Source organism: Lithobates pipiens, unplaced genomic scaffold, assembly GCF_037356315.1.
Source record: "Lithobates pipiens isolate NorthernLeopardFrog02 unplaced genomic scaffold, aLitPip1_a1.2 Scaffold_27, whole genome shotgun sequence".
Classification (NCBI taxonomy): domain Eukaryota; kingdom Metazoa; phylum Chordata; class Amphibia; order Anura; family Ranidae; genus Lithobates; species Lithobates pipiens.
The window spans coordinates 224,130,590-224,158,214 of NW_027507788.1; the positions used below are offsets into that span (position 1 = coordinate 224,130,590).

The window sequence follows — 27,625 nt, forward strand, 5'->3', positions numbered from 1 at the left end:
GTAGACTTTAATGTTACCTTCAAAAGTTGCATGAAAGTCGTACAATGCAATAGTTGTCTATTTGTAAAAAATCAGTTGCTCCTCCCTATATGTGATGTCATTATTGAAATATATTCCGTATGTCAAAATATTCCCACAAATAAAGTGCATTCACTGCAAACAAAACATTTTTCATCAATTGATTCCAGTACCAAAATAAATCAATATTCAACTATAGCAATTAAAAGTCTCTTCTATTTGTGCAATTAATCATCATAATTGTCACCAGTGTTGATTAATTGCACACATAGAAGAGACTTTTAATCACTATATTTGAATATTGATTTATTTTGGTACTGAAATCAATTGATGAAAAATGTTTTGTTTGCAGTGAATGCACTTTATTTGTGGGAATATTTTGTCATACGGAATATAGGGAGGAGCAACAGATTTTTACATATATTTATTTTTTGGGAGATGTTGGAACACATTATTGTTTGCAGCCCCCATTATTATATACAGTGCCTTGCGAAAGTATTCGGCCCCCTTGAACTTTTCAACCTTTTGCCACATTTCAGGCTTCAAACATAAATATGTAAAATTTTTATTTTTTGTGAAGAATCACCAACAAGTGGGACACAATTGTGAAGTGGAACGAAATCTATTGGATTTTTTAAACTTTTTTAGCAAGTAAAAAACTGAAAAGTGGTGCGTGCAAAATGATTCGGCCCCTTTACTTTCAGTGCAGCAAACTCACTCCAGAAGTTCAGCGAGGATCTCTGAATGATCCAAAGTTGTCCTAAATGACTGATGGTGATAAATAGAATCCACCTGTGTGTAATCAAGTCTCTGTATAAATGCACCTGCTTTGTGATAGACTCAGGGTTCTGTTGAAAGCGCAGAGAGCATCATGAAGACCAAGGAACACACCAGGCAGGTCCGTCATACTGTTGTGGAGAAGTTTAAAGCCGGATTTGGATACAAAAAGATTTCCCAAGCTTTAAACATCCCAAGGAGCACTGTGCAAGCGATCATTTTGAAATGGAAGGAGTATCAGACCACTGCAAATCTACCAAGACCTGGCCGTCCCTCTAAACTTTCAGCTCAGACAAGGAGAAGACTGATCAGAGATGCAGCCAAGAGGCCCATGATCACTCTGGATGAACTGCAGAGAACTACAGCTGAGGTGGGAGAGTCTGTCCATAGGACAACAATCAGTCGTACACTGCACAAATCTGCCCTTTATGGAAGAGTGGCAAGAAGAAAGCCATTTCTCAAATATCCATAAAAAGTCTCGTCTAAAGTTTGCCACAAGCCACCTGGGAGACACACCAAACATGTGGAAGAAGGTGCTCTGGTCACATGAAACCAAAATCCAACTTTTTGCCCACAATGCAAAACGATATGTTTGGCGTAAAAGCAACACAGCTCATCACCCTCAACACACCATCCCCACTGTCACACATGGTGGTGGCAGCATCATGGTTTGGGCCTGCTTTTCTTCAGCAGGGACAGGGAAGATGGTTAAAATTGAGGGGAAGATGGATGCAGCCAAATACAGGGATGAAAACCTGTTGGAGTCTGCAAAAGACCTGAAACTGGGACGGAGATTTATCTTCCAACAAGACAATGATCCCAAACATACAACAAAATCTACAAAGGAATGGTTCACAAATAAAGGTATCCAGGTGTTAGAATGGCCAAGTCAAAGTCCAGACCTGAATCCAATCGAGAATCTGTGGAAAGAGCTGAAAACTGCTGTTCACAAACGCTCTCCATCCAACCTCACTGAGCTCCAGCTGTTTTGCAAGGAAGAATGGGCAAGAATTTCAGTCTCTCGATGTGCAAAACTGATAGAGACACCCCAAGAGACTTGCAGCTGTAATCGCAGGTGGCTCTACAAAGTATTAACGCAAAGGGGCCGAATCATTTTGCACGCCCCACTTTTCATTTTTTTATTAGTTAAAAAAGTTTCAAAAATCCAATAGATTTCGTTCCACTTCACAATTGTGTCCCACTTGTTGGTGATTCTTCACAAAAAATAAAAATTTTATATCTTTATGTTTGAAGCCTGAAATGTGTCAAAAGGTTGAAAAGTTCAAGGGGGCTGAATACTTTCGCAAGGCACTGTAGAAGGTATATTATTGTAGGTAGTGTGGGGTAAACGCCCAATTTTTATTTCTTTCAAAGTGGATTTGATATAAATTAACGCGATTTAAATGATAATGTTTAAAGAGCAACTAAATGTCATCTCTGTCCCACAGCAGCTCCTTCTCTGTCCCACTGTTGGCTCCTCCTCTGACCTGCTGTTGGCTCCTCCTCTGACCTGCTGTTGGCTCCTCCTCTGACACACTGTTGGCTCCTCCTCTGCCCTGCTCTTGGCTCCTCCTATGTCACACTGTTGGCTCCTCCTCTGCCCTGCTCTTGGCTCCTCCTCTGACACTGTTGGCTCCTCCTCTGCCCTTGGCTCCTCCTATGTCACACTGTTGGCCCTTCCTCTGCCCTGCTCTTGGCTCCTCCTCTGACACTGTTCGCTCCTCCTCTGCCCTGCTCTTGGCTCCTCCTCTGACCCACTGTTGGCTCCTCCTCTGACCCACTGTTGGCTCCTCCTCTGACCCACTGACTCACCGACAGTCCCATTCACTTTAATGGGACGGCTGCTGATGCAGCAGTGACACAATAAGGTGAAGGATGTGGCAGCAGCAGGTGATTGGACACCCCCTAACAGGTGCTGCCATGATGGATCTGAAATGACAGGTGCTCTTTAAATGTATGGACTTATTCTTGATGGTAGTTAGAATATTTAATATTTGCAAACAAAATAAAGGTTTCCAATTTAGAATAATATGCTGTCAAGTTAGTAAAACGGCGATATCAGAACCGATTTTAGGTTAATAGGTTATTCGCACATAGTTGGAGAACTACTCAAATTCTTTTATTTAATTAAACGATAACATTAATTAAAACAATAACATTGGCAGTGCATGTCATCTCAACTTGCAGAGCTTGGATTCATTGAATTAGTTTACCAAAAAGGTAAATATTGCAGAATATACAGCCTCATGCTACAAAACTAAGCTCCATTTCATGCTGATTAAACAAAATTATTAATCATTATTATTATACAGGATTTATATAGCACCAACAGTTTACGCAGAGCTGTACAGCTCGAGGGTAGACAAAAAGTGCAAATACATTACACTTTAATGCAGTAGGAATCAGTGGGCCCTGCTCCTTAGAGCTTACAATCTATTAATGTATCTTAAATAGATAACTATCTTTAGATAGATTTTTAGTCCAAAAGCATTTTATTAAAATAAATTTGATTTAAAAAAAAATAACAAATAAAAAAAAGGTAATAAAAAAATCTGATTTAACCACTTGCTTACTGGGCACTTAAACCCCCCTCAGTCCCAGACCAATTTTCAGCTTTCAGCGCTGATGCACTTTGAGTGACAATTGCGCGGCCATACAACACTGTACCCAAATGAAATTTTTATCATTTTTTTCCCACAAATAGAGCTTTCTTTTGGTGGTATTTAGTTACAGCTCGGAGTTTTATTTTTTGCTAAACAAACAAAAAAAGATGCAAAAAAAAAAAAAAAAAAATCATGTTTTAATAGTTTGTTATAAAATTTTGCAAACGGGTCATTTTTCTCCTTCATTGAAGTGCGCTGATTAGGCGGCACTGATAGGCTGCATTGGTGGGCACTGATGGGCTGCATTGGTGGGCACTGATGGGCTGCATTGGTGGGCACTGATGGGCTGCACTGGTGGGCACTGATAGGCATAGTTAAGGCGGCACTAATAGGCACAGATAAGGCGGCACCGATGGGCACAGATAAGGCGGCACTGATGGGCAAAGATGGGCACAGATAAGATGGCACGGATGGGTGGCACGGATAAGTGGCACGGATGGGTGGCACGGATGGGCACTGATAGGTACCACAGATAGATGGGACTGATGGGCACTGATAGGTGGCACTGATAGGTGGCTCTGATAGGTGGCACTGCTGGGCACTGATGGGCGGCACTGCTGGGCACTGATGGGCGGCACTGCTGGGCACTGATGGGCGGCACTGGGGTGCAGCACCTTTGAGGCAGATTGGGTGGCACTGTGGGTGGCACTGTGGGTGGCACTGTGGGTGGCACTGTGGGTGGCACTGTGGGCACTATGGGCACTGACAGGGGGCACTGACGGGGGGCACTTACTTTTTCTTTTATTTTACTTCAGGATGGCACTGCGGGAGGCAGGTGGGCACAGGCAGGTGGCAGGTGGTCCCTTGTATTGATGGCCGTGATCGGGACTGATGTCCCGATCACGGCCGCCGGTGATCGGCTTTTTTTTTCTCTCCTCGCGCTGTCAGCGCGAGGAGGAATAATAGCCGATTACCGGCTCCGTTCTATCACATGATCAGCTGTCATTGGCTGACAGCTGATCACGTGATAAGGGGTCGGGATCGACCCCTTACACGGATCGGTGATCAGGCGAGTCTCACGGACTCGCCGATCACAGAGCGCGCCGCGCGCGCCCCTCAGGGGGCGCGCAGGCCGCTCGTAACCAGGACGACGTCAATAGACGTAGTCCTGAAAATGTAGGTCCGCGCTAATGCCGTCATTTGGCAATAGCGCGGATCTGAAGTGGTTAAAGCGGAGTTCTGTCAATTTTTTTTTTCTTTTTTAAAGTCAGCAGCTACAAACACTGCAGCTGCTGACTTTTAAACTATGGACACTCACCTGTCCAGGATGCCCGCAGTGTCAGCACCCGAAGCTGATCTGTCTCTTGGCTCTCGGGTGGAGGCACCGCCATCTTTAGTAAGGGAATCAGGAAGTGAAGCCTTGCGGCTTCACACCCTGGTTCCCTACTGCGCATGCGTGAGTTGCGCTGAGCAATTCCACTGGTCCCTGCTGTTTTCTGGGACCTGTGTGTCTCCCAGATGTCAGCGGGGGGGAACGCTCCTCCCCCTGAAAGGTGCCTAATATGACACCGGAAGGGGGGGGGATTCCAAAAAGCGGAAGTTCCATTCTTGGGTGGAATTCTGCTTTAAGAAAAATAAATACAATTTATAAAATCACCCATTTGTATCTTTCATGTATTTTTAACAGTGGTCTATTATCACTGGTCAAAGCCAAAGTTGTATGGAAGCCGCACCCATCCAAAGTTGCACCAACATTGCAATCCAAAGTTGTCAGCTTTGGAGTCATAGAAGTGTGAATGGAGCCTGTTTTTTTAGTGAAGGTCTGATTTAACTGTCTTCTCTCTGGCTGGAGGCGGGAAGGTGTCCTAAGCTGTATTGCTGAACTGCAGTCTGGTCACCAGGTTGACTGTGCTGTCTAACAGGGCTGTGTAAATCACTGGACTGGATGAACAGAAATACAATTGGCAGATATAATATATATAATATTCTTCAAGTATGTATTTAGTAGTTGTTTGCTTGGAAGTTCAATTTTAAGGTCATCGTCATTTTATGTGGCCTTTAATCTGGTAAATTCACCGGACTCGGACAGCGTGTGTATAGAGGCCGCTGACATCTATCCGAAATGATATCTCCCGGCTATATGTGCATTGTGCTGATAGCGAGTGTTTTCTCCTCCTTTGGGGTTCTGTATGCTCCTCATTTTCCAGCTTTGCTCCACATTCTCCTCCATCACGTGTTTTCTTAGCAGCCAAAATGTTAGATATGGGACAGAGTAAACATTTCATTTAAGCCCTTAGGGTTTTTTTTTTTTTTTGTGTTTTTTTTTTACCACTCGCCCTACAGAGGATTTTACCCCCTTCATGACCAGGCCATTTTTTGTAATACAGCAGTGTGTTACTTTAACTCCTTGCCTCCCACGCACTGTCAAATGATGATAGGGTGGTGCAGCTCTTGTTCTGGGCCACCATCATATGATGACCTCCCAGAACGGCTGCTCTTGTGCGCCCGTGGGGGTGTGCACGACCCCGGTCTGTGTAAAGAGGCACGTCTGCGGCTCTTTAACCATGTGATCAGCTGTGTCCAATCATAGCCGGTCACATGTAAACACAGAGATACCCGTAATCGGCTCTCCTCACCTCACACTGTTGAGAAGAGAGCCGATCAATGGCATCTCCTCACAGGGAGACAGCTAGAGAAGTAATCAGGGCACTGATCATCAGTGCCCTGATTACAATATAGAAATAAAGTGTAAAAATACAGTGCCCATCAGCATACAGTGCCCACCAGTGCCAGTGATCAGTGCCCACCAGTGGCAGCAATCAGTGGTCACACTGCCCACAAGTGCCACAAATCAGTGCCCATTAGCCATGTCAGTCAGTGCTGGCAATCAGTGCCGCCTATCAGTGATGCCCATCACTACTGTCCATCAATGCCTATCAGTGTCACCCATCAGTTCCACCCATCAGTGGCCATCAGTACCGCCTATCTATGCCGCCTATCCGTGCCCACCAGTACCGCCTATCAGTGCCCCCCACTGCTACCTATCAGTGCCCACCAGTGCCACCTATTAGTGCCCATCAGTGTCGCCTATCAGTGCTCAGTGCCACATATCAGTGCTCATAAGTGCGGCATATTAGTGCCTCCTCATCAGTGCCCATAAGTACCATCTCATCAATGCCCACCAGTTCAGCCTATCAGTGTCCATCAGTGCCGCCTCATCAGCGCCCATCAGTGAAGGCGAAAAAATTACTTAGTTACAAAATTTACTGACAGAAAAAAAGTTAAAAAAAATACTTTTTTTCCCCCTAAATTGTTGGTCTTTTTTTTGTAAAAAATAAAAAACCCAGCGGTGATTAAATACCACCAAAAGAAAGCTGTATTGTGAGAAGAAAATGATATAAAATTAATTTGGGTACAGTGTAGCACGACCGCACAATTGTCTTTCAAAGTGCTGAAAGCTGAAAAATGGCCTGGCCAAGTGGTTAATAGACGCTGTACCCAAATAAAATCTGTTATTTTTTTCCCCACAAATAGAGCTTTCTTTTGGTGGTAGTTGATCACCTCTGCGTTTTTTTTTTTTTTTTGCGCTTTAAACAAAAAAAAGCCAACAATTTTGAAATATATATTTTTTACTTTCTGCTATAAAACATATCCAATAAAAAAATGTTAAAAAAAAATCTTATTTCTTCATCAATCTATCCCAACATATTTTTGGAAAATGAAAATCCAAATAAGCATATATTATTATTAATATTATTCGACAGTTTGTGCAGCACTTTACAACATTCCAGCAGAAATTACAATTATATTACATTTCAATGCAGGAAGAATCAGAGGGTCCTGCTTGTTAGAGCTTACAATCTAGGGATTATATTGATATGGTTTGCGCAAAATATATAGTTATAGTGCCTATAAACTATGGGACATTTTTATTTCTTTTACTAGTAATGGTGGTGATCAGCGACTTATGGTGGGACTGCGATATTGCAGTGAACATTCTGACACTTTTTGGGGACTAATACAGTGATAAGCGCTAAAAAGAGGTTAACATCAAGGGCGATCAAAGAGTTAAATGTGTGCCTAGCCAGTGTTTTTGTGTACTGTGGGAGGTACTTTTACTAGGGGAAGAGATGGAAGTATTCTCTGCTTTGCAGGGACACAAAATCCATCCCTCCCCCCCTGGCAAAATGGAGATTTGCCTTGTTTACATAGGGAGATCACAGTTCTGTCTCTCTGCTCAACGATCCGCGGGTGCCTGCGGACATTGAGTAGCTGGTGCCGGTGTCTTGTCAATTAGGGTCCTCCATCAGATGCTGTCCTCTGCGTACTGCGCATGCGCAGTACACAGGAGCACAGATTCCGAAAATTGCCGAGGACGAACGGCGCCTGCGCCGTGAGTCCAGGTTCTATCCCCACCATCCAAGTGGACATAGAGTTAGAATAAAAAAGAGCCGAGCGCAGCGAGGCCGAGCCCGAAGCGTGGCGAGCGAAGCTCGCCCGCGAGGGGCCCTCTAAAATTCTAAACCCTATGTCCGCTTGGATAGTGGGGCTACCTCCTCCACTCACGGCGCAGGCGCCGTTCAGCTTCGGAGATTTTCCGAAGCTTCGTCTGCTCCGTACTGCGCATGCGCAGTACGGAACGGACACATATCGATGGCCGGACTCTATTAGGCAGAACACCGGCCGATTATCTCTTATTACGTGTAATGACAGTAAAAGCGTTCCGCCGGTGATCCGTGCCCCATACCTGGAAGTGTCAGATCATATACTGGGTACGTCATCTGGTGGAGGAGGGCCGCCTTGCCGTGTTTAGATCTGTTATATGGATGGCAAGTGGATAAAATAAACATTCTCTAGTAATTTATCTGTTAAAATTCTTCCCCCAGTACTTGCAGTTTCAATGCTGCTGGCTCCTGCTCTCTCAGGGCTGCTTCCCTGAACTTGCAGTCTTTGCAGGAAAGAGTTAAAGTGAATGCAAAACTTTATTTTCTCTTATATTCACATCTGACAAAGCTCCTCTCTTAGCCATTGGGTTGTTACGCCACTTTTAGGAGAAGACTAGGCATAACATGTTATGAAAAACAGAACTTTTAGTTCCGCCCCGGGGGGGCGGTCCCTTAGGTAACAACCCCCCAGCCTGCCATGCAGCCTTTTTATTTTGCCTAGTGAAGGAGAAGGACCTAGGAAACCTGCGGGCCCATCAGTCTAAAGACTACAGATCCTGTGATCTGCTATCAACAGCCGGCTGGGGTGACAGGCTGGATACCCTTATCCTTGTAGTCTCCCCAGCCTGGCCAGCGAGCGTGTGCAGACCAGAGCTACGCGCTGATCTGGCCACGATGTACCTCAGCTCCAGAGGTGGTCAGTGAGCTTTAATGCTCTGGGGCACACATATGACCGGGCTACTGATGCGTCACAGTGTGCTGGGCCAACAGCCACCCCGTGATGTGATGGAATGTCTCCCAGCTCTGCAGGACTGACAAGTACAGCTCTCCCTGCCTCGGTGGGGCTGAGCAGCTGGGCATTCCCTGGGAGGTCGATTCGGGGGTTCCTCACCTCCCTCTCTTCTCTCCCTGTCCCTATATTCCCTCCCCCCCTCCCTGTTGGGGATGCTGCATGTGGCTGCTGAGCGTTGTGTGTGTCATGTGCAGGGGCTCTCCAGGGGGGCTCTCATCTGGGGGGGGGACGGGGGGGGGACTGCACCGGCTGGCTATGCCTTGAGGCGTGTTCTTCTCTCCCTGGGGGTGTCTGAGAGACTGTATCTGTGATCCCTGCACCGCTGTTCACCACAATTTTCTGTCACTGACCCTCAGGGGTTTTTTCAATGTTCAGCGGCCATCTTAGGTGAGGGCAAGGAGCAGCATGCTCTCCTGTAGCTTGGCGGCCATTTTCCCTGTGGTTTTATCCTTTATACTGGACGCCTGGTGGCCATTTTCTTGAAGCCTGAAGCATGTTTTTTGATCAGTCTCTAGGAGCAACATGCTTTCCTGTAGTCCGGCAGCCATTTTCTCTGTGCCTTATGTCCTTATACTGGACGCTCGGCGGGCATTTTCTTTGAGCCTGAGCACATTGTAGATCGGTTTCAGCGCCATAAGCAGCAGCTCTGGATGACACAGGGTGATTTCCTCTGCACCTGGGAGCTGACAAGGAACACAGGCACTACTTGCTGGACAGCGCAGAACCAGTCAGGGTGGCGAGTCCCACAGTTAAGAGCCCCATCAGGTGGCAGACAGGGTAGGGTCAGCATGGCTTCAGAAACTGGTGTTTCTTCCCCCGAAATCCAGGCAATTGCAACCAGTTCACCTGCAGAATGTGCAGTGCTCTAGGATGCTTTGTTGGCGGTCCTCAATTAGTTTGTTGCCAAGATTGAGGTGGGGTGTGGGCGCAAAGGTGCTAAGAAGCGGCCCCTGCCCCCCCCTCCTCTGGGGAGAGGTCTGTCACAGACTCGGGCCCTGCTGAGGCCGGTGACCCCTGCTCTGTCGTTTCAGATGGCGCTGACCAGGACCGTTCGGATAGTGAGGATGAGTCCCCGTCTGGGTCCGTGCGTGACAAAGCGCTTGTTGGAGCACTTATCACAGCTGAAGATTCAGGAGCCAGCAGATCCCTCTGATGTACCGGTCCCTTTTGGGTCCCACAAGCCAGCACGTTCACCTAAGGTGTTCCTGAATCGGACTTATTTTGATAAGTTCATTTACAAGGAATGGGGTCACCCGCAACGGACCTTTTCAGTCCCCAAATACATGGCGGTGCGTTACCCCTTTGAGGAAAGCCTTCTCAAGAAATGGTCGGCTCCTCCGGTCGTGGACCCCCCAGTATCCAGGTTAAACGAAGTAACCACGATCCCGGTAGAGGGGACTCCTGCATTTAAGGATCCCAGGGACAGGAAGGCCGAGGCAGTGGCTCGTTCCTTGTTTACGGTTGTGGGGTCAGCCATGCAACCAGTACTGGCATCCGCACTTGTGTCACAGACACTGAGTGGGCAAAACTGTTGCACTGCGAATTGGGAGAACAACAGGCTTCTCCTGTCTGCGTGGAACTAACAGACCAACTAGTGCAAGGCCTGAAGTACGTTTGTGACGCTGCCCTGGATACTCTTCCCCTGTTATACAGGGCTTCAGTGTCAGCAGTGGTGCTGAGGCGCCTGATTTGGTTGAAATGCTGGTCTGCTGACCAGGCATCCAAGAAAGCCCTGACGGATATTCCCTTCCTTGTTGACTGGCTCGTTGGAGCCTCTTTGGATGACATTATTAAAAATGCCACAGGTGGTAAGAGTACACTACTCCCACAGGCCAGGAAGGCCAAGGAGCCACGCCGTAGGATAGGCCCCTCATTTTCCGCTCACAAACGGCTTTTTCGTCCGCCCGGAGCTTCCACCAAATGTCACCAGCCCGACAGGACGACCACTGATGGACAAAAGCGTCCCTGGAACCACAAGCCTAACAAGCCTGCGAGCAAAAGTGCTACCTCATGAAGGTTTGCCCCCACCCGGGTCGCCTTTGGGAGTTTGCAGCCCGGTGGGCCTCTCGGCTGTCCGACCAGTGTGTCTGCAGTCTGATTTCCCCCAGCTACAAGATAGAGTTCCTCTCTTGGCCGCAAAACAGATTCTTCCCCTCCAGCATACCCGTATCCTCGGCTCGCCGGGAGGCCCTCTTGGGGGCGGTAAGGGACCTGCTGAATCGTGGGGGTGATAGTACCTGTTCCGGAATCAGAACATTTCCAGGGGTTCTACTCAAATCTGTTTGTAGTTCCCAAGAAGGAAGGGGTATGTCCACTCTTGGACCTAAAAGCCCTCAATTAGTTTGTAAAAGTGCAGAGGTTCAGAATGGAATCAGTTCGCTCAGTAGTCGCTGCACTCCATCAAGGGGACTCCCTGGCATCCTTAGACATCCAGGATGCACATACCCATATGCCTTCGGCATCCAAAGTTTCTGCTATTTGCAGTCGGGGAAGCCCACTACCAGTTTGTGGCTCTCCCTTTTGGTTTGGCATCAGCCCCCTGAGTCTTTACCAAAGTATTGGCTCCTGTTTTGGCGTTGCTACGGCAACGCAAAATCGCGTTCGTGGGTTACCTAGACGATCTCCTGAGAGCATATTCTGCCTCAGAGTTAGAGGAGGATGTGGCGATCACCATGCAGACCCTGCAGGAATTTGGGTGGCTGTTGAAACTAAAAAAGTCGATGATCGTACCGACTCAGTGTTTGGAGTACCTAGGCTTGCTGCTGGACTCCATGAAAGCGAGAGAGTTTCTCCCTTCAGACAAGCTGCAGACTCTCAGAGCCACGGTAAAACTGCTGATGGACCGCTACGCTTCTGAATGCGAGTACTGGGGCTCATGGCGGCCTCCTTCGAGGCAGTACCATATGCCCAGGTCCACACCACAGTCCTGCAGAAAGAGATTTTGACAAAATGGGACAAATCTCCGTTGTCCCTGGATCGACAGATCTAGGTGAGCCGGTTAGTCAGGGATTCCCTGATCTGGTGGCTGAGAGGTCCCTGGTACTTCTGTCCGGGAAGTTGTTCCTACCTCTGAAGTGAACAGTGATCACAACGGACGCCAGCCTATCTGGCTGGGGTGGAGTAATCAGAGTTCAGTAGACTCAGGGCCTCTGGTCGGTGGATGAATCCAAGTAGCCAATCAATCTGCTCGAACTGAGATCGATCAGGCTATGCCTCTCCACATGGTCGATGAGACTGCGAGGGTGCCCGATCAGGATCCAGTCAGACAACGCCACTGCTGTGGCATACGTCAATCACCAAGGAGGAACAAGAAGCTTGGCCACAGCACAGGAGGTCGCTCACATACTTCGGTGGGCAGAGCGACATGTACCGGCCCTGTCGGTCATTTACATCCCGGGAGTGGAGAACTGGCAGGCGGACTATCTAAGTCACCAGATGCTGGACCCAGGAGAATGGACATTGCATCGGGAGGTGTTCAGGATACTGTGCCTGCGGTGTGGCGCACCAGACGTGGATCTTCTGGCCTCCTGTCTCAATCGGAAGGTGCCGAGATTCATGTCCAGGACAAGAGATCCTTGGGCAGACGCGTTGTTGGCTCCGTGGGATCAGTACCAGCTGATCTATGCCTTTCCTCCTCTGAAGCTGTAACGACGTCTGCTCCGCAGAGTGGAGGCCGAATGGATCCCAGTAATACTGATTGCCCCAGATTGGCTCCAGCGTCTCTGGTACGCAGACCTAGTGCGCCTGGTGACAGACGCTCCCTGGCGACTGCCATTGCGAGAAGACCTTCTGTCTCAAGGTCTAATTCTCCATCCTGCTTTACCATTGCTGGTTTTAACGGCATGGCTATTGGGAGCCAGGTGTTGAGGAACCAGGGTCTTTCGGACTTGGTGATCCCAACCATGCTGAGAGCACGAAAATCTTCTTCCCGGAAGATATATCATCGTACCTGGAAGGCTTCATCTCCATGTGTGAGGAGAAAGGATGGCATCCGCTCTCCTTTTCTATATCCAGGGTCCTGCTGATTCTTCAGCAAGGAGTAGACCAGAAACTGGCTTTGAGCACCATTAAGGGACAAATTTCAGCTTTGGCTGCCTTTTTTCAGCAACCCCTGGTGTCTCACTCTCTAGTGAGCACTTTTGTTCAAGGGGTGCGGCATCTGAACCTGGTGTTATCGGTGCTGCAAAAACCGCCATTTGAAAATATCAGAGGGATCCTTCTGTTGACTCTTTCCCATAAAGAGGTCTTTTTAGTGGCCATCACATTGGCCAGGAGGGTTTCGGAACTGGCGGCCTTGTCCTGCAAGTCGCCCTATCTGGTTATCTACAAGGATAAGGTAGTGTTGCGTCCGCAACCTTCTTTTCTGCCGATTTCACATAAATGCGGACATTGTGTTACCATCTCTGTGTCCTGAGCCGACACATCCTAAGGAGGTGGCCCTCCATTCCCTGGCCATGGTTTTGGCTCTGAGGGTGCATTTGTCTGCCACGGCTCCCTTACAGAAGTCAGACTCACTGTTTGTTTCGGTGGCTGGTCCAAAGAAAGGCATGGTGGTCTCGTCAGCCACCATTTCCAGGTGGATCAGACAGATTGTAGTACAAGCCTATGCCTTAAAGGGGCAGGTGCCCCCCTTTCTGGTCACGGCCCACTCTACAAGGGCAATCGGAACATCTTGGGCCTTCCGACACCAAGCGTCCGTCGATCAAGTGTGTAAAGTGATGACCTAGTCGTCTGTTCACACTTTTACAAAGTTCTACAAGGTAGATGTCAGTACATCGGCTGATGCCTGTTTTGGCCACAAAGTTTTGCATGTGGCCATATAGTTGCAATGGCACATGCAATTTTTTCCCTTTTTCCTGGTTTTTGGGTAAAAACGCAGTACCTTAACATTAATGCACTGTTACATTTGTTACTGCAGTTTTGGTGCGGTTTTGAGGGTAGTGCCTCTCTGTTGAGGAACACTCTGTTTTTGTGGTGTTTTTTTTTTCCACACGCTCTCGTTTTTGTGGGTAAAGTTATACTAGTACCCACATGCCATGGTGGATGAAGTTTCTATGCTGTTTTCTCAGCCCTCGTTTTGGCACTGCTTGAGAACGTCCCAATGGCTAAGAGAAGAGCTGTATCAGTCGGTGAATATAAGAGAAAATAGGATTTTTTGTACTCGCCATAAAATCCTTTTCTCTGTAATTCACCGACTGACACAGCACCCGCCCCTCCTAATTTTCTTTACATTATACTGCTTGTTAACGTACTGAGGGCTGCATGGCAGGCTGGGGGGTTGTTAACTAAGGGACTGCCCCTTGGGCAGAACTAAAAGTTCAGTGTTTTTCATAACATGTTATGCCTAGTCCTCTCCTAAAGGTGGCGTAACAACCCAATGGCTAAGAGAGGAGCTGTGTCGGTCGGTGAATTACATAGAAAAGGATTTTACGGTGAAGTACAAAAAATCCTATTTTTTTTATTTATTATTATTCTAATAAACATGTCATACCTAACTGCTCTGTGTAATGATTTTTCACAGAGCAACCCCTGATACTCTTCTTCTGGGTCCTCTGCCGGCATTCCTGGCTCCTCTTTGGCAAGTAACCCCATAGGAAGCCGCTTTCTATGGGGGGCACTCATATGGGCTCAATCCTGAGCCTCCTGTCTGCATCTATAGACACAGCCCCACCCCCTGCTCCCTCATCGCAGAATTTGATTGACAGCAGCAGGAGCCAATGACTCCCGCTACTACCAGTCTGCCCTGTGAGGAGGGAGAGAGCTGCTGCTTTTGGGCAGTGACGTCAAAACGTCACTTCCGCCCACATACCTACCTACTCTGTGTAATGGTTTTGCACAGAGCAACCCTCGATCCGCTTCTTCCATTTTCATACCTCACTGGACTCAACTAAAAATACCTGTCGCTTTTTTTGAATATTTCGACTGAAATTACCTGTCACTTTTTAGAAAATAAAGATACTTATTCTGGTGTATTAGATTTATGAAGGATTGTCTTCTCCTTGAAGTGACTTTGACACACACCGGACTATATAGTGATATAGTGTCACCATGCTCCCTGTAATAGCTGCCACTGGTAGGTCCACCATTAAAGTATTTTCTCTTAGAAGACAGCTCTGCACAGGAAAACTGCAATGTCCTGTCTGCAGTGAGGGGGGGCTAGTCACACTCCTAGACTTTGCAGTATTCACACAATATAGGTATGTCATGGGCAGTGTGATTATTGATTGGTCACATGTCCTGCCTGTCTGCAAAGAGTACAACCTCATTCACAGCAGGCTCCACCAACTACAGATTTCCTAAAAAAAAACTAGAAGAGGGGGTGGAGACAAGACCAAGTCACCACCTACAAGGAGAGAGAGTAGAGCTGTGGGAGGGACCCAGCAGGCTCCACCTACTACAGGCGGCCTGCAGAAAACTACAGGAGGGGGTGGAGACAAAGCCAGCCCCCCTGTACAAGGAGAGAGAGCAGAGCTGTGGGAGGAGCCCAGCAGCCTCTGCCTACTACATACAACTACAGAAGGGGGCGGAGACAAGACCAGTCTCCCTGCACAAGGAGAGAGAGCAGCAGAGCTGTGGGAGGAGCCCAGCAGGCTCAGCCTACTACATACAACTGCAGAAGGGGCGGAGACAAGACCAGTCTCCCTGCACAAGAAGGGGGCGGAGACAAAACCAGTCTCCCTGCACAAGGAGAGAGAGTAGAGCTGTGGGAGGAGCCCAGCAGCCTCTGCCTACTACATACAACTACAGAAGGGGGCGGAGACAAGACCAGTCTCCCTGCACAAGGAGAGAGAGCAGCAGAGCTGTGGAAGGAGCCCAGCAGGCTCCGCCTACTACATACAACTACAAAAGGGGGCGGAAAGAAGACCAGTCTCCCTGCATAAGGAGAGAGTAGAGCTGTGGGAGGGGCCCAGCAGGCTTTGCCTCTACAGACAACTTCAGGAGAGGATGGAAACAAGACAAGTCACCCTGCACAAGGACAGAGCAGAACTGTGGGAGGGGTCCAGCAGACTCTGCCTACTACATACAACTACAGGAGGGGGCGGAGACAAAGCCAAGTCCCCCTGTACAAGGAGAGAGAGCAGGGCTGTGGGATGGGCCCAGCTAGCACCGCCTACTACATACAACTGGGCGGAAACAAAGCCAGTCGCCCTGTACAAGGAGAGAGAGCAGAGCTGTGGGAGGGGTCTAGCAGGCTTCGCCTACTAGAGAAAACTACAGGAGGGGGTGGGGACAAGAGCAGTCACCCTGTACAAGGAGAGAGAGCAGAGCTGTGGGAGGGGCCCTGCAGGCTGCACCAGGCCGTTAAAAGGGTCCTGTTCATTTTTGGGTCAGATTGAGGTGTGAATTCAGAGAAAAATTTGCACCTGAACTGGGGAACACAAACGTGTAGGACACCAAAGGACTTCAAACCGCAGCCAGACCTGTGTGAACCCAGCCTTAGGGATGTGTTTATTAAAACATTGCAGAGCTATTCATCCTGTGAAATGACATGCACATTTGTTCTGTGCGCATGTGGGTAAAATTGAATGTCATTAGGCTATAGGTCGATTGTTTTGATTCATAAGAATAGTTTGACTCTGGAAAATCTTGCATTATGTCCACTGGATGGAGCTATCACAGTAAACAAGTAGCTCCATCTAGTGGCCATAATGTGTTGTTATTTTTGCTTATTCTCTCTACTGTTAGGGATGAAAGACATTTGACCTGGAGATAAAATAGCCCAATAACATAAATTTTTGTCCCCATTTGCACAAAAGGAATGTACATGCAGGTCCACAGGACAGAAAGCTCTGACAATTTATAAATACCCCCCCATGGGGTAGGGCAAGAAAACTGCAGGAGCTGCTGAAATCCGTCACTTACCCACTAATTCTGTGCCCAGAATCTTTTTGTGCCCAAAAAGCATAAATTTAATTTTCCATTATTTTTCTAGCTTCTCGTTTTCTGTTTATTGCAAAAAAAATAAAAATAAACTAGAAAGAGATGATTTGGAATTGGATGAAAAATGACAGATTGAAAATAGACAATTAATATCTCATTTGCTTCCCCCTCTGATTACAGAAATCCTTACGTGCCAACACACGGGTTGTTCATCTTAAAGTGAACTTCGACCTCGGCCGACATCAAGGCAGCAAGTGGTGTTCCGACATGCTGCATGTTCCTCCCAGGCTGGAATCTAAGGGGCCCCTCGGAGACACAGGGATTGGGTGGATGGAAGTATACCGCAGGTACGTGGTCTTTTCATTCAGTGCATTTAATTCCAGGCTCTGTTCTCTTTGTGTATGAATAACCCTAACGTTTGGTTTTGCATAACAGGAAAGGGTTAAAACCCCTGTCCAGTTATTTTTTGCTGTCTTTTTCTTTCTAAGGGGAATTTCCCTTCATTTCCTGTCTTGGAGATTCAACAGGAAGTGAGTGAAAATCTCCCCAAAGTGATAAGAGTTCCCCTCTTTAGGCAGCTGTCCTCAGAACATTTGTGGCAGTGATCACCAGGACCAACAGAGGGGCAAATCACCTCAGAAGGGGACACTGATCTCCCCAGCAGGGGACACTGAGGGGCAAATCTCCTCAGTAGGGGACACTGGGGGTCAAATCTTCCCAGCAGGGGACACTGAGGGGCGAGTCTCCTCAGTAGGGGACACTGAGGGCGAGTCTCCTCAGTAGGGGACACTGAGGGGCAAATCTCCTCAGTAGGGGACACTGGGGGTCAAATCTTCCCAGCAGGGGACACTGAGGGGCATGTCTCCCCAGCAGGGGTTGATTTACTAAAACAAAAATGGTGCAACTGCGCATTGGAGCCAATCAGCTTCTAACATCAGCTTGTTCAATAAAGCTTTGACAGTAAAGCTGGCCATACACCATACAATTTTCGTATTCAATTTCCTTTATATTTACCTTCAACTGTGTAGTACAAGGGCCTGCCTGATTGTATACAAATTGAAAGTGTTTAGATTTGACCTAATATTATATGGTTTTGGTAAATCTAAAGGAAATCTATAGATGGAAATTGTATAATGTATGGTCAGCCTAGGGCCTGGTTCACACCTATGCATTTTTTAGTGCATTTTCAGTTTTGCAGAAGCACACTACAGTCCATATAAAATGGCTTCCTATGGATGTAGTTCACATCTGTGCATTTTATGGAAAGGGCCAGGGACTTTTTTATGGATTTGGGTTCCATAGACTTCAATGGTTTAAAAACGTGTATTGAAAAAACACAAAATGCACCCGGAATATGCAAACTGCAACCTGCATAGGTGTGAACCAGGCCTTAAACCTGGAAGCCGATTGGCTACCATGCACAGCTTCACCAGATTTTGCACGCTTCAGTTTTAGTAAATGAACTTCAGAGGGTCAAACTTGACAGAGGATCGAATCTTTCCATACTAGCCAGAAGATCTAACCCTTCTTGTATGCATTATGCCGTGTACACACGATCAAACAAGCGGGTGGAAAAGTGCAGCAAACTGAAGTCCACCAAACAATCCCCCCGTGTGTAGCCTCCGGCATACTTTTTTGACCCGAAAGTACGGCGGACTTAGAAAGTAGTTTTACACTCCAATCTTCCCGCCGGACTCGCATTTCGGCGGACAATCCGGTCATGTGTATGCTAGTCCGCCGTAGTTTTGAAATGAGCGGACTTTTCCCGCCCGGAGAAAAGTCGGCTCATTTCGAACGGGTCTCCAGTTAGGCGGGACCCGCGAAGGAGACGTCGCTGGCCCCGCCGCCTGGTATGGACTTAAAGGGGAACCCCAACGCCAAAAAAAAATCGGCGTGGTTGTCGGGGTCTGCAGGCGGGGGGGCTTATCGGAATCCGGGAGCCCCCTTTAATAAGGGGGCCCCGGATACCGGCCCCCCACCCTATGTGAATGAGTATGGGGTACAACGTACCCCTACCCTTTCATCTGTAAAATAAAACACAACACACAAGATAAAATAGTTTATTGCACAGCTCCGGGGGTCTTCCGTCTTCGGGGGTCTTCTCGCCGGACTCCTCCGCTATCTTCTTGTAGCTCTTTTACTAGCGGAGGAGCCCGGCTTTCTTCCTCGCCACTGGCCTCTTCTGACTTCGGGGGTCTTCGGTTCTTCTGCCGGGCCACTGCGCCTTCTTCTAGCTCTTTTACAGGCGGTGGCCCGGTCTTCTGTCGCCGCCGCCGCCGCCTTCCGTTCTTCTGTTCTTCTCTTCTTCAGATGTTGCCTCGCCGAGTCCTCTGCTCACAATGTCAGGGAACCGGGCACGCGGCAACTTATATAGGGACAAGGGGCGGGGTCTTCGGTGGATGTCACATGGGTTGATGTCACATGGCGACAGTCCCAGCATCCTCCGGGACTGTGACATCGTAAGGGGGCGGGGTCACCATGTGACATCAACCCATGTGACATCCACCGAAGACCCCGCCCAGGGTTTTTCATTAACTTAAACGAGATGTATGTGTTTTTTTTCTTTTTGGTTTTTTGTTTTTTTAACCCCGGAAGCTTTTACCCCCTTCCTGACCAGAGCACTTTTTGTGATAAGGCACTGTGCCGCTTTGACTGACAATTGAGCGGTCGTACGACGCTGTACCCAAACAAAATTGATGTCCTTTTCCCCCACAAATATAGCTTTCTTTTGATGGTATTTGATCGCCTCTGCAGTTTTTATTTTTTACGCTATATATAAAAAATATTTTGTACTTTTTGCTATAATAAATATCCCAATTTTTTTAAAAATAAAGCTATTTTTTTTCTTAGTTTAGACCGATACGTGTTCTTCTACACATGTTTGGTAATAAAAATTGCAATAAGTGTATGTAGATTGGTTTGTGCAAAGGTTATAGCGTCTACAAAATAGGGGATAGATTTATTGTATTTTTTTTTTTTTTTACTAGTAATGGTGGTGATCTATGATTTTTATCGTGACTTGTGACATTATAGCGGAGACATTGAACAATTTTGACACATTTTTGGGACTATTGGCATCAATACAGTTATCAGTGCTATAAAAATGCATTGATTACGGTGTAAATGTTGCTGGCAGTGAAGGGGTTAACACTAGGGGCCAATCAAGGGGTTAACTGTGTTCCCTCATGTGTGTTCTAACTGAAGGGGGGAGGGGACTGACTAGGGGAGATGACAGATCGTTGTTCATACTTTCTATGAACAGGTGATCTGTCACTTCTCCCCTCAGAGATCCTGGTTCTCGCCATGTCACGAGCAATCGCAGGAGCCCACCGGTCATCGAGATTGCTGGGCACTCGCATCAGCTCCGCCCGTGACCACCTAAGGAAGCGACATAACATAACGTTGATTTGCCTGCCCGTGCCATTCTGCCGCAGTGAAACTGTAGCAGCTGGTGGGGAGCAGGTTTATAATAATCATACTTACCTAGGTGTATGAATCAGCGGTCCCTCGCTGGCTCAAAGGCTTGATTCACACCTATTGCATGCTTTTTGCACTACAGTCCAAAATGCAAAAAGCACTGAAAATGCAATAGGTGTGAATCAAGTTTAACACTGAGAACATAGCGATTTAACACTGCCGATTGTACACAGTTCTCACAGCTCCCTGAGCACAGATCTGCTGACTGTCAGTCACTGGCTCTCTGCTCTGTGAAAACAAGTATATGACACTTAGCTCCATCTAGTGGCCAAATCCAATTATTACATAGCAGTTTTTTTTACAGTGAATGTTCAAGTTCATTTGTTCCGTGAGAACGGGGCTGAAAACAAATGTTATTAAGCTGATTTTTTGGCTGGTCGACTGGTTTTCACTGACTTAAAAAGGAAAATATCACATTTGCCCACTAGCTAGCATTAAGTATATGAACCTTAGCACTGGCTAGTAGCCAAGTTAGCTATTTGCTTAGCAATGCACACAGTGAATGTTCATGTACATTGGTTCTGTACGAATGGAGCAAAAAATGCATGTTATTAATCTGTTTTCGGTGCTGGTCGATTGTTTTTCATTGACTTAAACTGTAAAAAGTAACATGTGCCCACCAGCTGGCATTTAAGCGTTACTAAACCCACAACAGTAAAAATCAGTCTGTATATGCAGAATGGCATGCTTGTTATACTCACTGTGGAACCTAAGGGGTTAATCCTCCACACTGTCTGAAAAGGCTGTTTGATCCTGTCTTCTCTGATTCCCCTCCCCCCCTTTCCATTTTTCCCAATCTAGCTCCTGATAGAACAGAGTATTGTGGACACTCTGCACATGCTCAATTTGGTGTGTACTGCTAGAGAGCTTTTTTCTTGGGAGGGTGCATGCAATTAGCACTGTCCAGACAGAGGATCCGGGGTCATGCGGCCTCATAGAACAGTCAGAGGAAAATGAGAACTCCTCCTATAAGCTTTAACCAGACACTGATAGAGGTCACAAGGCTGCTATATACTGCTGATGAGAAAAAGGTATTTAGCAGTTTATATTTACTAAAACTATCGCATTTCCATGTTGCAGGGTCCTGGGGAGAGCAGATATAGTGAATGCAGGGTCCTGGGGAGACCAGATATAGTAAATGCAGGCTCCTGGGCAGACCAGATATAGTGAGTGCAGGCTCCTGGGGAGAGCAGATATAGTGAATGCAGAGTCCTGGGGGGAGCAGATATAGTGAATGCAGTTTCCTGGGCAGACCAGATATAGTGAATGCAGGCTGCTGGGGAGAGCAGATATAGTGAATGCAGGCTCCTGGGGAGATCAGATATAGTGAGTGCAGGCTCCTGGGGGGAGCAGATATAGTGAATGTATGCTCCTGGGGAGATCAGATATAGTGAATGTATGCTCCTGGGGAGAGCAGATATAGTGAATGCAGGCTCCTGGGGGGAGCAGATATAGTGAGTGCAGAGTCCTGGGGAGACCAGATATAGTGAATGCAGAGTCCTGGGGAGAGCAGATATAGTGAATGCAGGCTCCTGGGGAGAGCAGATATAGTGAATGCAGGCTGCTGGGGAGAGCAGATATAGTGAATGCAGGCTGCTGGGGAGAGCAGATATAATGAATGCAGGCTGCTGGGGAGAGCAGATATAGTGAATGCAGGCTGCTGGGGAGAGCAGATATAGTGAATGCAGGCTCCTGGGGAGAGCAGATATAGTGAATGCAGGGTCCTGGGGAGACCAGATATAGTGAATGCAGTTTCCTGGGGAGAGCAGATATAGTGAATGCAGTTTCCTGGGGAGACCAGATATAGTGAATGCAGTTTCCTGGGGAGAGCAGATATAGTGAATGCAGGCTGCTGGGGAGAGCAGATATAGTGAATGCAGTTTCCTGGGGAGAGCAGATATAGTGAATGCAGGCTGCTGGGGAGAGCAGATATAGTGAATGCAGGCTGCTGGGGAGAGCAGATATAGTGAATGCAGGCTGCTGGGGAGAGCAGATATAGTGAATGCAGTTTCCTGGGGAGAGCAGATATAGTGAATGCAGTTTCCTGGGGAGAGCAGATATAGTGAATGCAGGCTGCTGGGGAGAGCAGATATAGTGAATGCAGTTTCCTGGGGAGAGCAGATATAGTGAATGCAGAGTCCTGGGGAGACCAGATATAGTGAATGCAGAGTCCTGGGGAGAGCAGATATAGTGAATGCAGGTTCCTGGGGAGAGCAGATATAGTGAATGCAGGCTGCTGGGGAGACCAGATATAGTGACTGCAGGTTCCTGGGTTTAGTAACACTTGAAGTATATGATACTTGGCGTGTTACAAAGGAAAAGTCTGCGCTATCAAATTAGTCTTGGTTTAAACCAATATTAATAGGTGTAATAGGTTTCTTTCATATGATACTTGGTGCCAACTATTGGCCAAATCCAATATTTACATACCATAGCAGTTTTCACAGTGAGAGTTTGTGTACTTTTGTTCTGTGCGAATGCAAATGTTATTGGGCTGTTTTCTGTGCTGGTCGGCTGTTTTTCATTTACTTAAAATGGAAAATATCACATTTGGCCACAGCTGTCATAAATTAAATTATACATAGCGCCAGCTAGTGGCCAAACACTTGTGCTATGTGAATGGGGCAGAGATTAAATGTTATTAAGCTGTTTTTCTGTGCTGGTCAATTGTTTTTCATAAATGTAAAAGGGAAACAAATATCACATTGGGATCAGATTTGGCCACTAGCTGGCACTATCTATCATATATGCATTTTACCTACAGGTAAGCCTTATATTAATTTTACAGCCATGCTGTAAGCAAGGGAAGGGCAGCCCATTGATAGGGCATGTGATGTAAGGGGGGACTCTAATAGGGACTCAAGAGTAAGGGGGGACTCCTAAGGTGGACCCAGATGTAAGGGGGGCTCTAATGGGGACTATGATGTAAGTGGTGGACTCTGGTGGACTTGATGTTAGGCCCTGTTCACAACTGAGCAATTTTCTGCTTGAGACTTGTAGCTATAAAATGCTCAACAAGCCAAATCCCATTCATTACAATGGCCGCTGTTCACATCCGAGCGTTCTGTCACCTGAAGCAAAACGCCTGAACTTCTTTTTGGCAGATTACAAGTGTGTGTGGGGGGGCTCTGATGGGGACCTTGATGTAAAGGTGGGCTCTGATGGTGGCATTGATGTAAGGGGCGGACTCTCATGTAAATGTGGGCTCTAATGATGGACTGTGATGTAAAGGTGGGCTCTAATAGTGGACTCTGATGTAAAGGTGGGCTCTAATGGTGGCCTTGATGTAGGGGGTGGATTCTGATGTAAAGGCGGGCTCTGACGATGGCCTTAATATAAGGAGTGACCTCTGATGTAAAGTTGAGTTCTGATGAGGGCCTTGATGTAAGGAGTGGACTCTGGTATAAGGGGGGCTCTGATGGTGGCCTTGAGTTAAGGGGGTGGACTCTGATATAAGTGGGGTTCTGATGAGGACCTTGATGTAAAGGGGGGGGGGGGGCTCTGATGTAAGGGAGGGCTGTGGTGTAAGGGTGGGCTCTAATGTAAGGGTGGGCTCTGATGGGGACCTTGATATAAGAAGTGAGCTCTGATGTAAGAGGAAACTCTGATGGTGACCTTGATGTAAGGAGGATTAACTTTATTTTACTGAGGTTCTTTCGCTTTTGTTCTGAATCATATTGTGCTGTTTCCAAAAAAAAAAAGTTAAATATATTCATTAATTTATTATTCATTGTTTTTTTTTTTTACACTGATGTAAAGAGGGACTCTTAAGTTGGACCCTGATGTAAGGGGGCTCTCTGATGGAGACTAATAGAAACCCTGATATAAGGGATGGGCCATCTAAGGTGGGCTGTGATGGAAGGGGAAACTCTGAGGAGGACTTTGATGTAAGTGGGGACTCTGGTGGGGGCCTTGATGTAAAGAGTGGTCTGTGATGTAAAGGGAAACTCTGATGGGGACCTTGATGTAAGGAGTGGTCATTGATGTAAATGGAAACTCTGATGGGGACCCTGATGTAAAGGAGAATGCATATGGGGGGCCTTGATGTGTAAGGAGTGGTCTCCCATGTAAGGGGAAACTCTGAGGGGGACCCTAAGGTAAGGGGGGACTTAGATGAGGAGGGCTTGATGTAAGGGGTGGACTCTGATGTTAGGGGAATCTCTGATGGGACCTTGATGTAAGGGGGTGATTTTGATGAGAATTAGCTTTATTGTCGCAGATTCCAAAAAAGTGAGACGTTTTCATTGATTATTCATTCTATATTTATAAACTGATTTGTAAAATATACAATGTGGCTCTTTGTAAAGTTTGGGGTCCCCCTCCCTGTAGGTTTACTTGCATGTTACACAAATCACTGCAGTCAGTAAATGGAAATCAATTGGCCTGAGCGCCTCTCACAGTCACTGAGCTCCATTCTCCTCTTATGATCGTCGGTTTCCAGTCGCTCTTCCCACACTGGGGGGGGGTTGCTGTTCAATAACTGTAATGCCGCATACACACGATCAAACAAGCGGGTGGAAAAGTCCGGCAAACTGAAGTCCGCCAAACAATCCCCCCGTGTGTAGCCTCCGGCATACTTTTTTGACCCGAAAGTACGGCGGACTTAGAAAGTAGTTTTACACTCCAATCTTTCCGCCGGACTCGCATTTCGACGGACAATCCGGCCGTGTGTATGCCAGTCCGCCGTACTTTTGAAATGAGCAGACTTTTCCCGCCCGGAGAAAAGTCGGCTCATTTCGAACGGGTCTCCAGGTAGGCGGGGCCCGCGAAGGAGACGTCGCTGGCCCCGCCGCTTGGTATGGACTTAAAGGGGAACCCCAACGGCAAAAAAAAATCGGCGTGGGGGTCCCCCCAGGTACACATCAGACCCTTGTCCGAGCACGCTACCCGGCCGGCCAGGAAAGGGGGGGGACGAGCGAGCGGCCCCCCTCCCCCTCCTGAGCCGTACCAGGCCACGCGGCCCCCCACCCCAAAGCACCTTGTCCCCATGTTGATGAGGACAAGGGCCTCTTCCCGACAACCCTGGCCGTTGGTTGTCGGGGTCTGCGGGCAGGGGGCTTATTGGAATCCGGGAGCCCCCCTTAATAAGGGGGCCCCGGATACCGGCCCCCCACCCTATGTGAATGAGTATGGGGTAAAATATACCCCTACCCATTCACCTGTAAAATTAAAGTACAAGAAAAAACACAACACACAAAATAAAATAGTTTATTGCACAGCTCCGGGGGTCTTCCGTCTTCGGGGGTCTTCTCGCCGGACTCCTCCGCTATCTTCTTGTAGCTCTTTTGCTAGTGGAGGAGCCCGGCTTTCTTCCTCGCCGCCGGCCTCTTCCGACTTCGGGGGTCTTGTCCCCCCTCTTCGGTTCTTCTGCCGGGCCACCGCGCCTTCTTCTAGCTCTTTTACAGGCGGGGGCCCGGTCTTCTGTCGCCGCCTTCCGTTCTTCTGTTCTTCTCTTCTTCTTCTTCAGATGTTGCCTCGCCGAGTCCTCTGCTCACAATGACTGGGACCAGGCACGCGGCGACTTATATAGGGACAAGGGGCGGGGTCTTCGGTGGATGTCACATGGGTTGATGTCACATGGCGACAGTCCCAGCATCATCCAGGACTGTGACATTGTAAGGGGGCGGGCTCACCATGTTACATCAACCCATGTGAAATCCACCGAAGACCCCGCCCCTTGTCCCTATATAAGTCGCCGCGTGCCCGGTCCCCGTCATTGTGAGCGGAGGACTCGGCGAGGCAACATCTGAAGAAGAGAAGAACGGAAGGCGGCGGCGGCGACAGAAGACCGGACCACCGCCTGTAAAAGAGCTAGAAGAAGGCGCGGTGGCCCGGCAGAAGAACCGAAGAGGGGGACAAGACCCCCGAAGTCGGAAGAAGAGGCCGGCAGCGAGGAAGAAAGCCGGGCTCCTCCGCTAGAAAAAGAGTTACAAAAAGATAGCGGAGGAGTCCGGCGAGAAGGCGGAAGACCCCCGGAGCTGTGCAATAAACTATTTTATCTTGCGTGTTGTGTTTTTTTTTGTACTTTTATTTTACAGGTGAATGGGTAGGGGTACATTGTACCCCATACTCATTCACATAGGGTGGGGGGCCGGTATCCGGGGCCCCCTTATTAAAGGGGGCTCCCGGATTCCGATAAGCCCCCCGCCCACAGACCCCGACAACCAACGGCCAGGGTTGTCGGGAAGAGGCCCTTGTCCTCATCAACATGGGGACAAGGTACTTTGGGGTGGGGGGGCCACGCGGCCCCCCCTTCCCCAAGGCACCCCCCATGTTGAGAGCACGCGGCCTGGTACGGCTCAGGAGGGGGGGGGGGGCGTTCGCTCGTCCCCCCCTTTCCTGGCCGGCCGGGTAACGTGCTCGGACAAGGGTCTGATGTGGACCTGGGGGAACCCCCACGCCGATATTTTTTCGCCATACCAGGCGGCGGGGCCAGCGACGTCTCCTTCGGGGGCCCCGCCTACCTGGAGACGCGCTCGAAATTAGCGTGTGTGGGCGAGTCCGTTCATTTCAAAAGTAGGGCGGATAGTACGGCGGACTTAGTGCCGTATTAGTCCGCTAAAAAAGTGCCGTGTGTGGGCAAGTAGCCCGTTCGGAAAGTCCGACGTACAGTCTGGCGGGAAGTCCGCCAGACTCAGTACGTCGGACAGACGGCTACGTGTGTACGCGGCTTAAGAAATAACGTCAGATTCCAGACACTTTCAAGCATAGATCTCAATAGCTGTGCAGTGAAGACAAGATATTGAATAATTCTAAATCAAAGGCTTACAAAGCGACAACAGAGAAAAATTGAAACATTTTCTTCCAATCGGTGGCTCCGGAAGAGTTCCCTAACATCTCTCATTGTGTTTATCTATGCACTGGTATGCTTTAACCTTGCCGATGTTCTGGAGAACGCCCGCAGCCGTCCCTTGTAATGCGATGCATATATAATAAAATGGAGTCACTGGTGTTCAAGGCCGAGGACCCTATCGCTCTGCACTTGATTAAAATTAAGGTTTCCACTTCCATTTAAATAAAAATGGAACAATCACAACATTAATATAAAATACGTCTGCCTTCTGAACCGCGAATACTAATCATGTTTGTGCTTTTATGGCATTACATACTGCAGGCTGGTTCCTCCAAAAGAGACCGAATTTAGAAGACAGCACAGACTCATTCACACTTTTGGGTGTATTTATAAAATGTTTGCATAGCTGTTCGCCCTTCGAAATTGTATATACATTTGTTCTGTGCAAGTAGAATGAAATCAAATTACTCTGGCTTTATTCTCCGCAAATCAAATGTGTGAATGAGGAACATAATTATTTGCTATTATACTCAGTGCAATCTAGTGGTTACAATGCAGTATAGCAACTACATTGTACTGGTTTGGGGGCGTGGCTTGATGGTGGAGCGAGCATCCGCAT

General features: G+C 47.9%; 1 pseudogene; it reads left to right on the forward strand.

The window, feature by feature from the left end:
- Positions 1 to 16,547, forward strand: part of LOC143933333 (uncharacterized) — a 34,914-nt pseudogene extending 18,367 nt beyond the window's left edge.
- Positions 16,548 to 27,625: the final 11,078 nt, after the last annotated feature.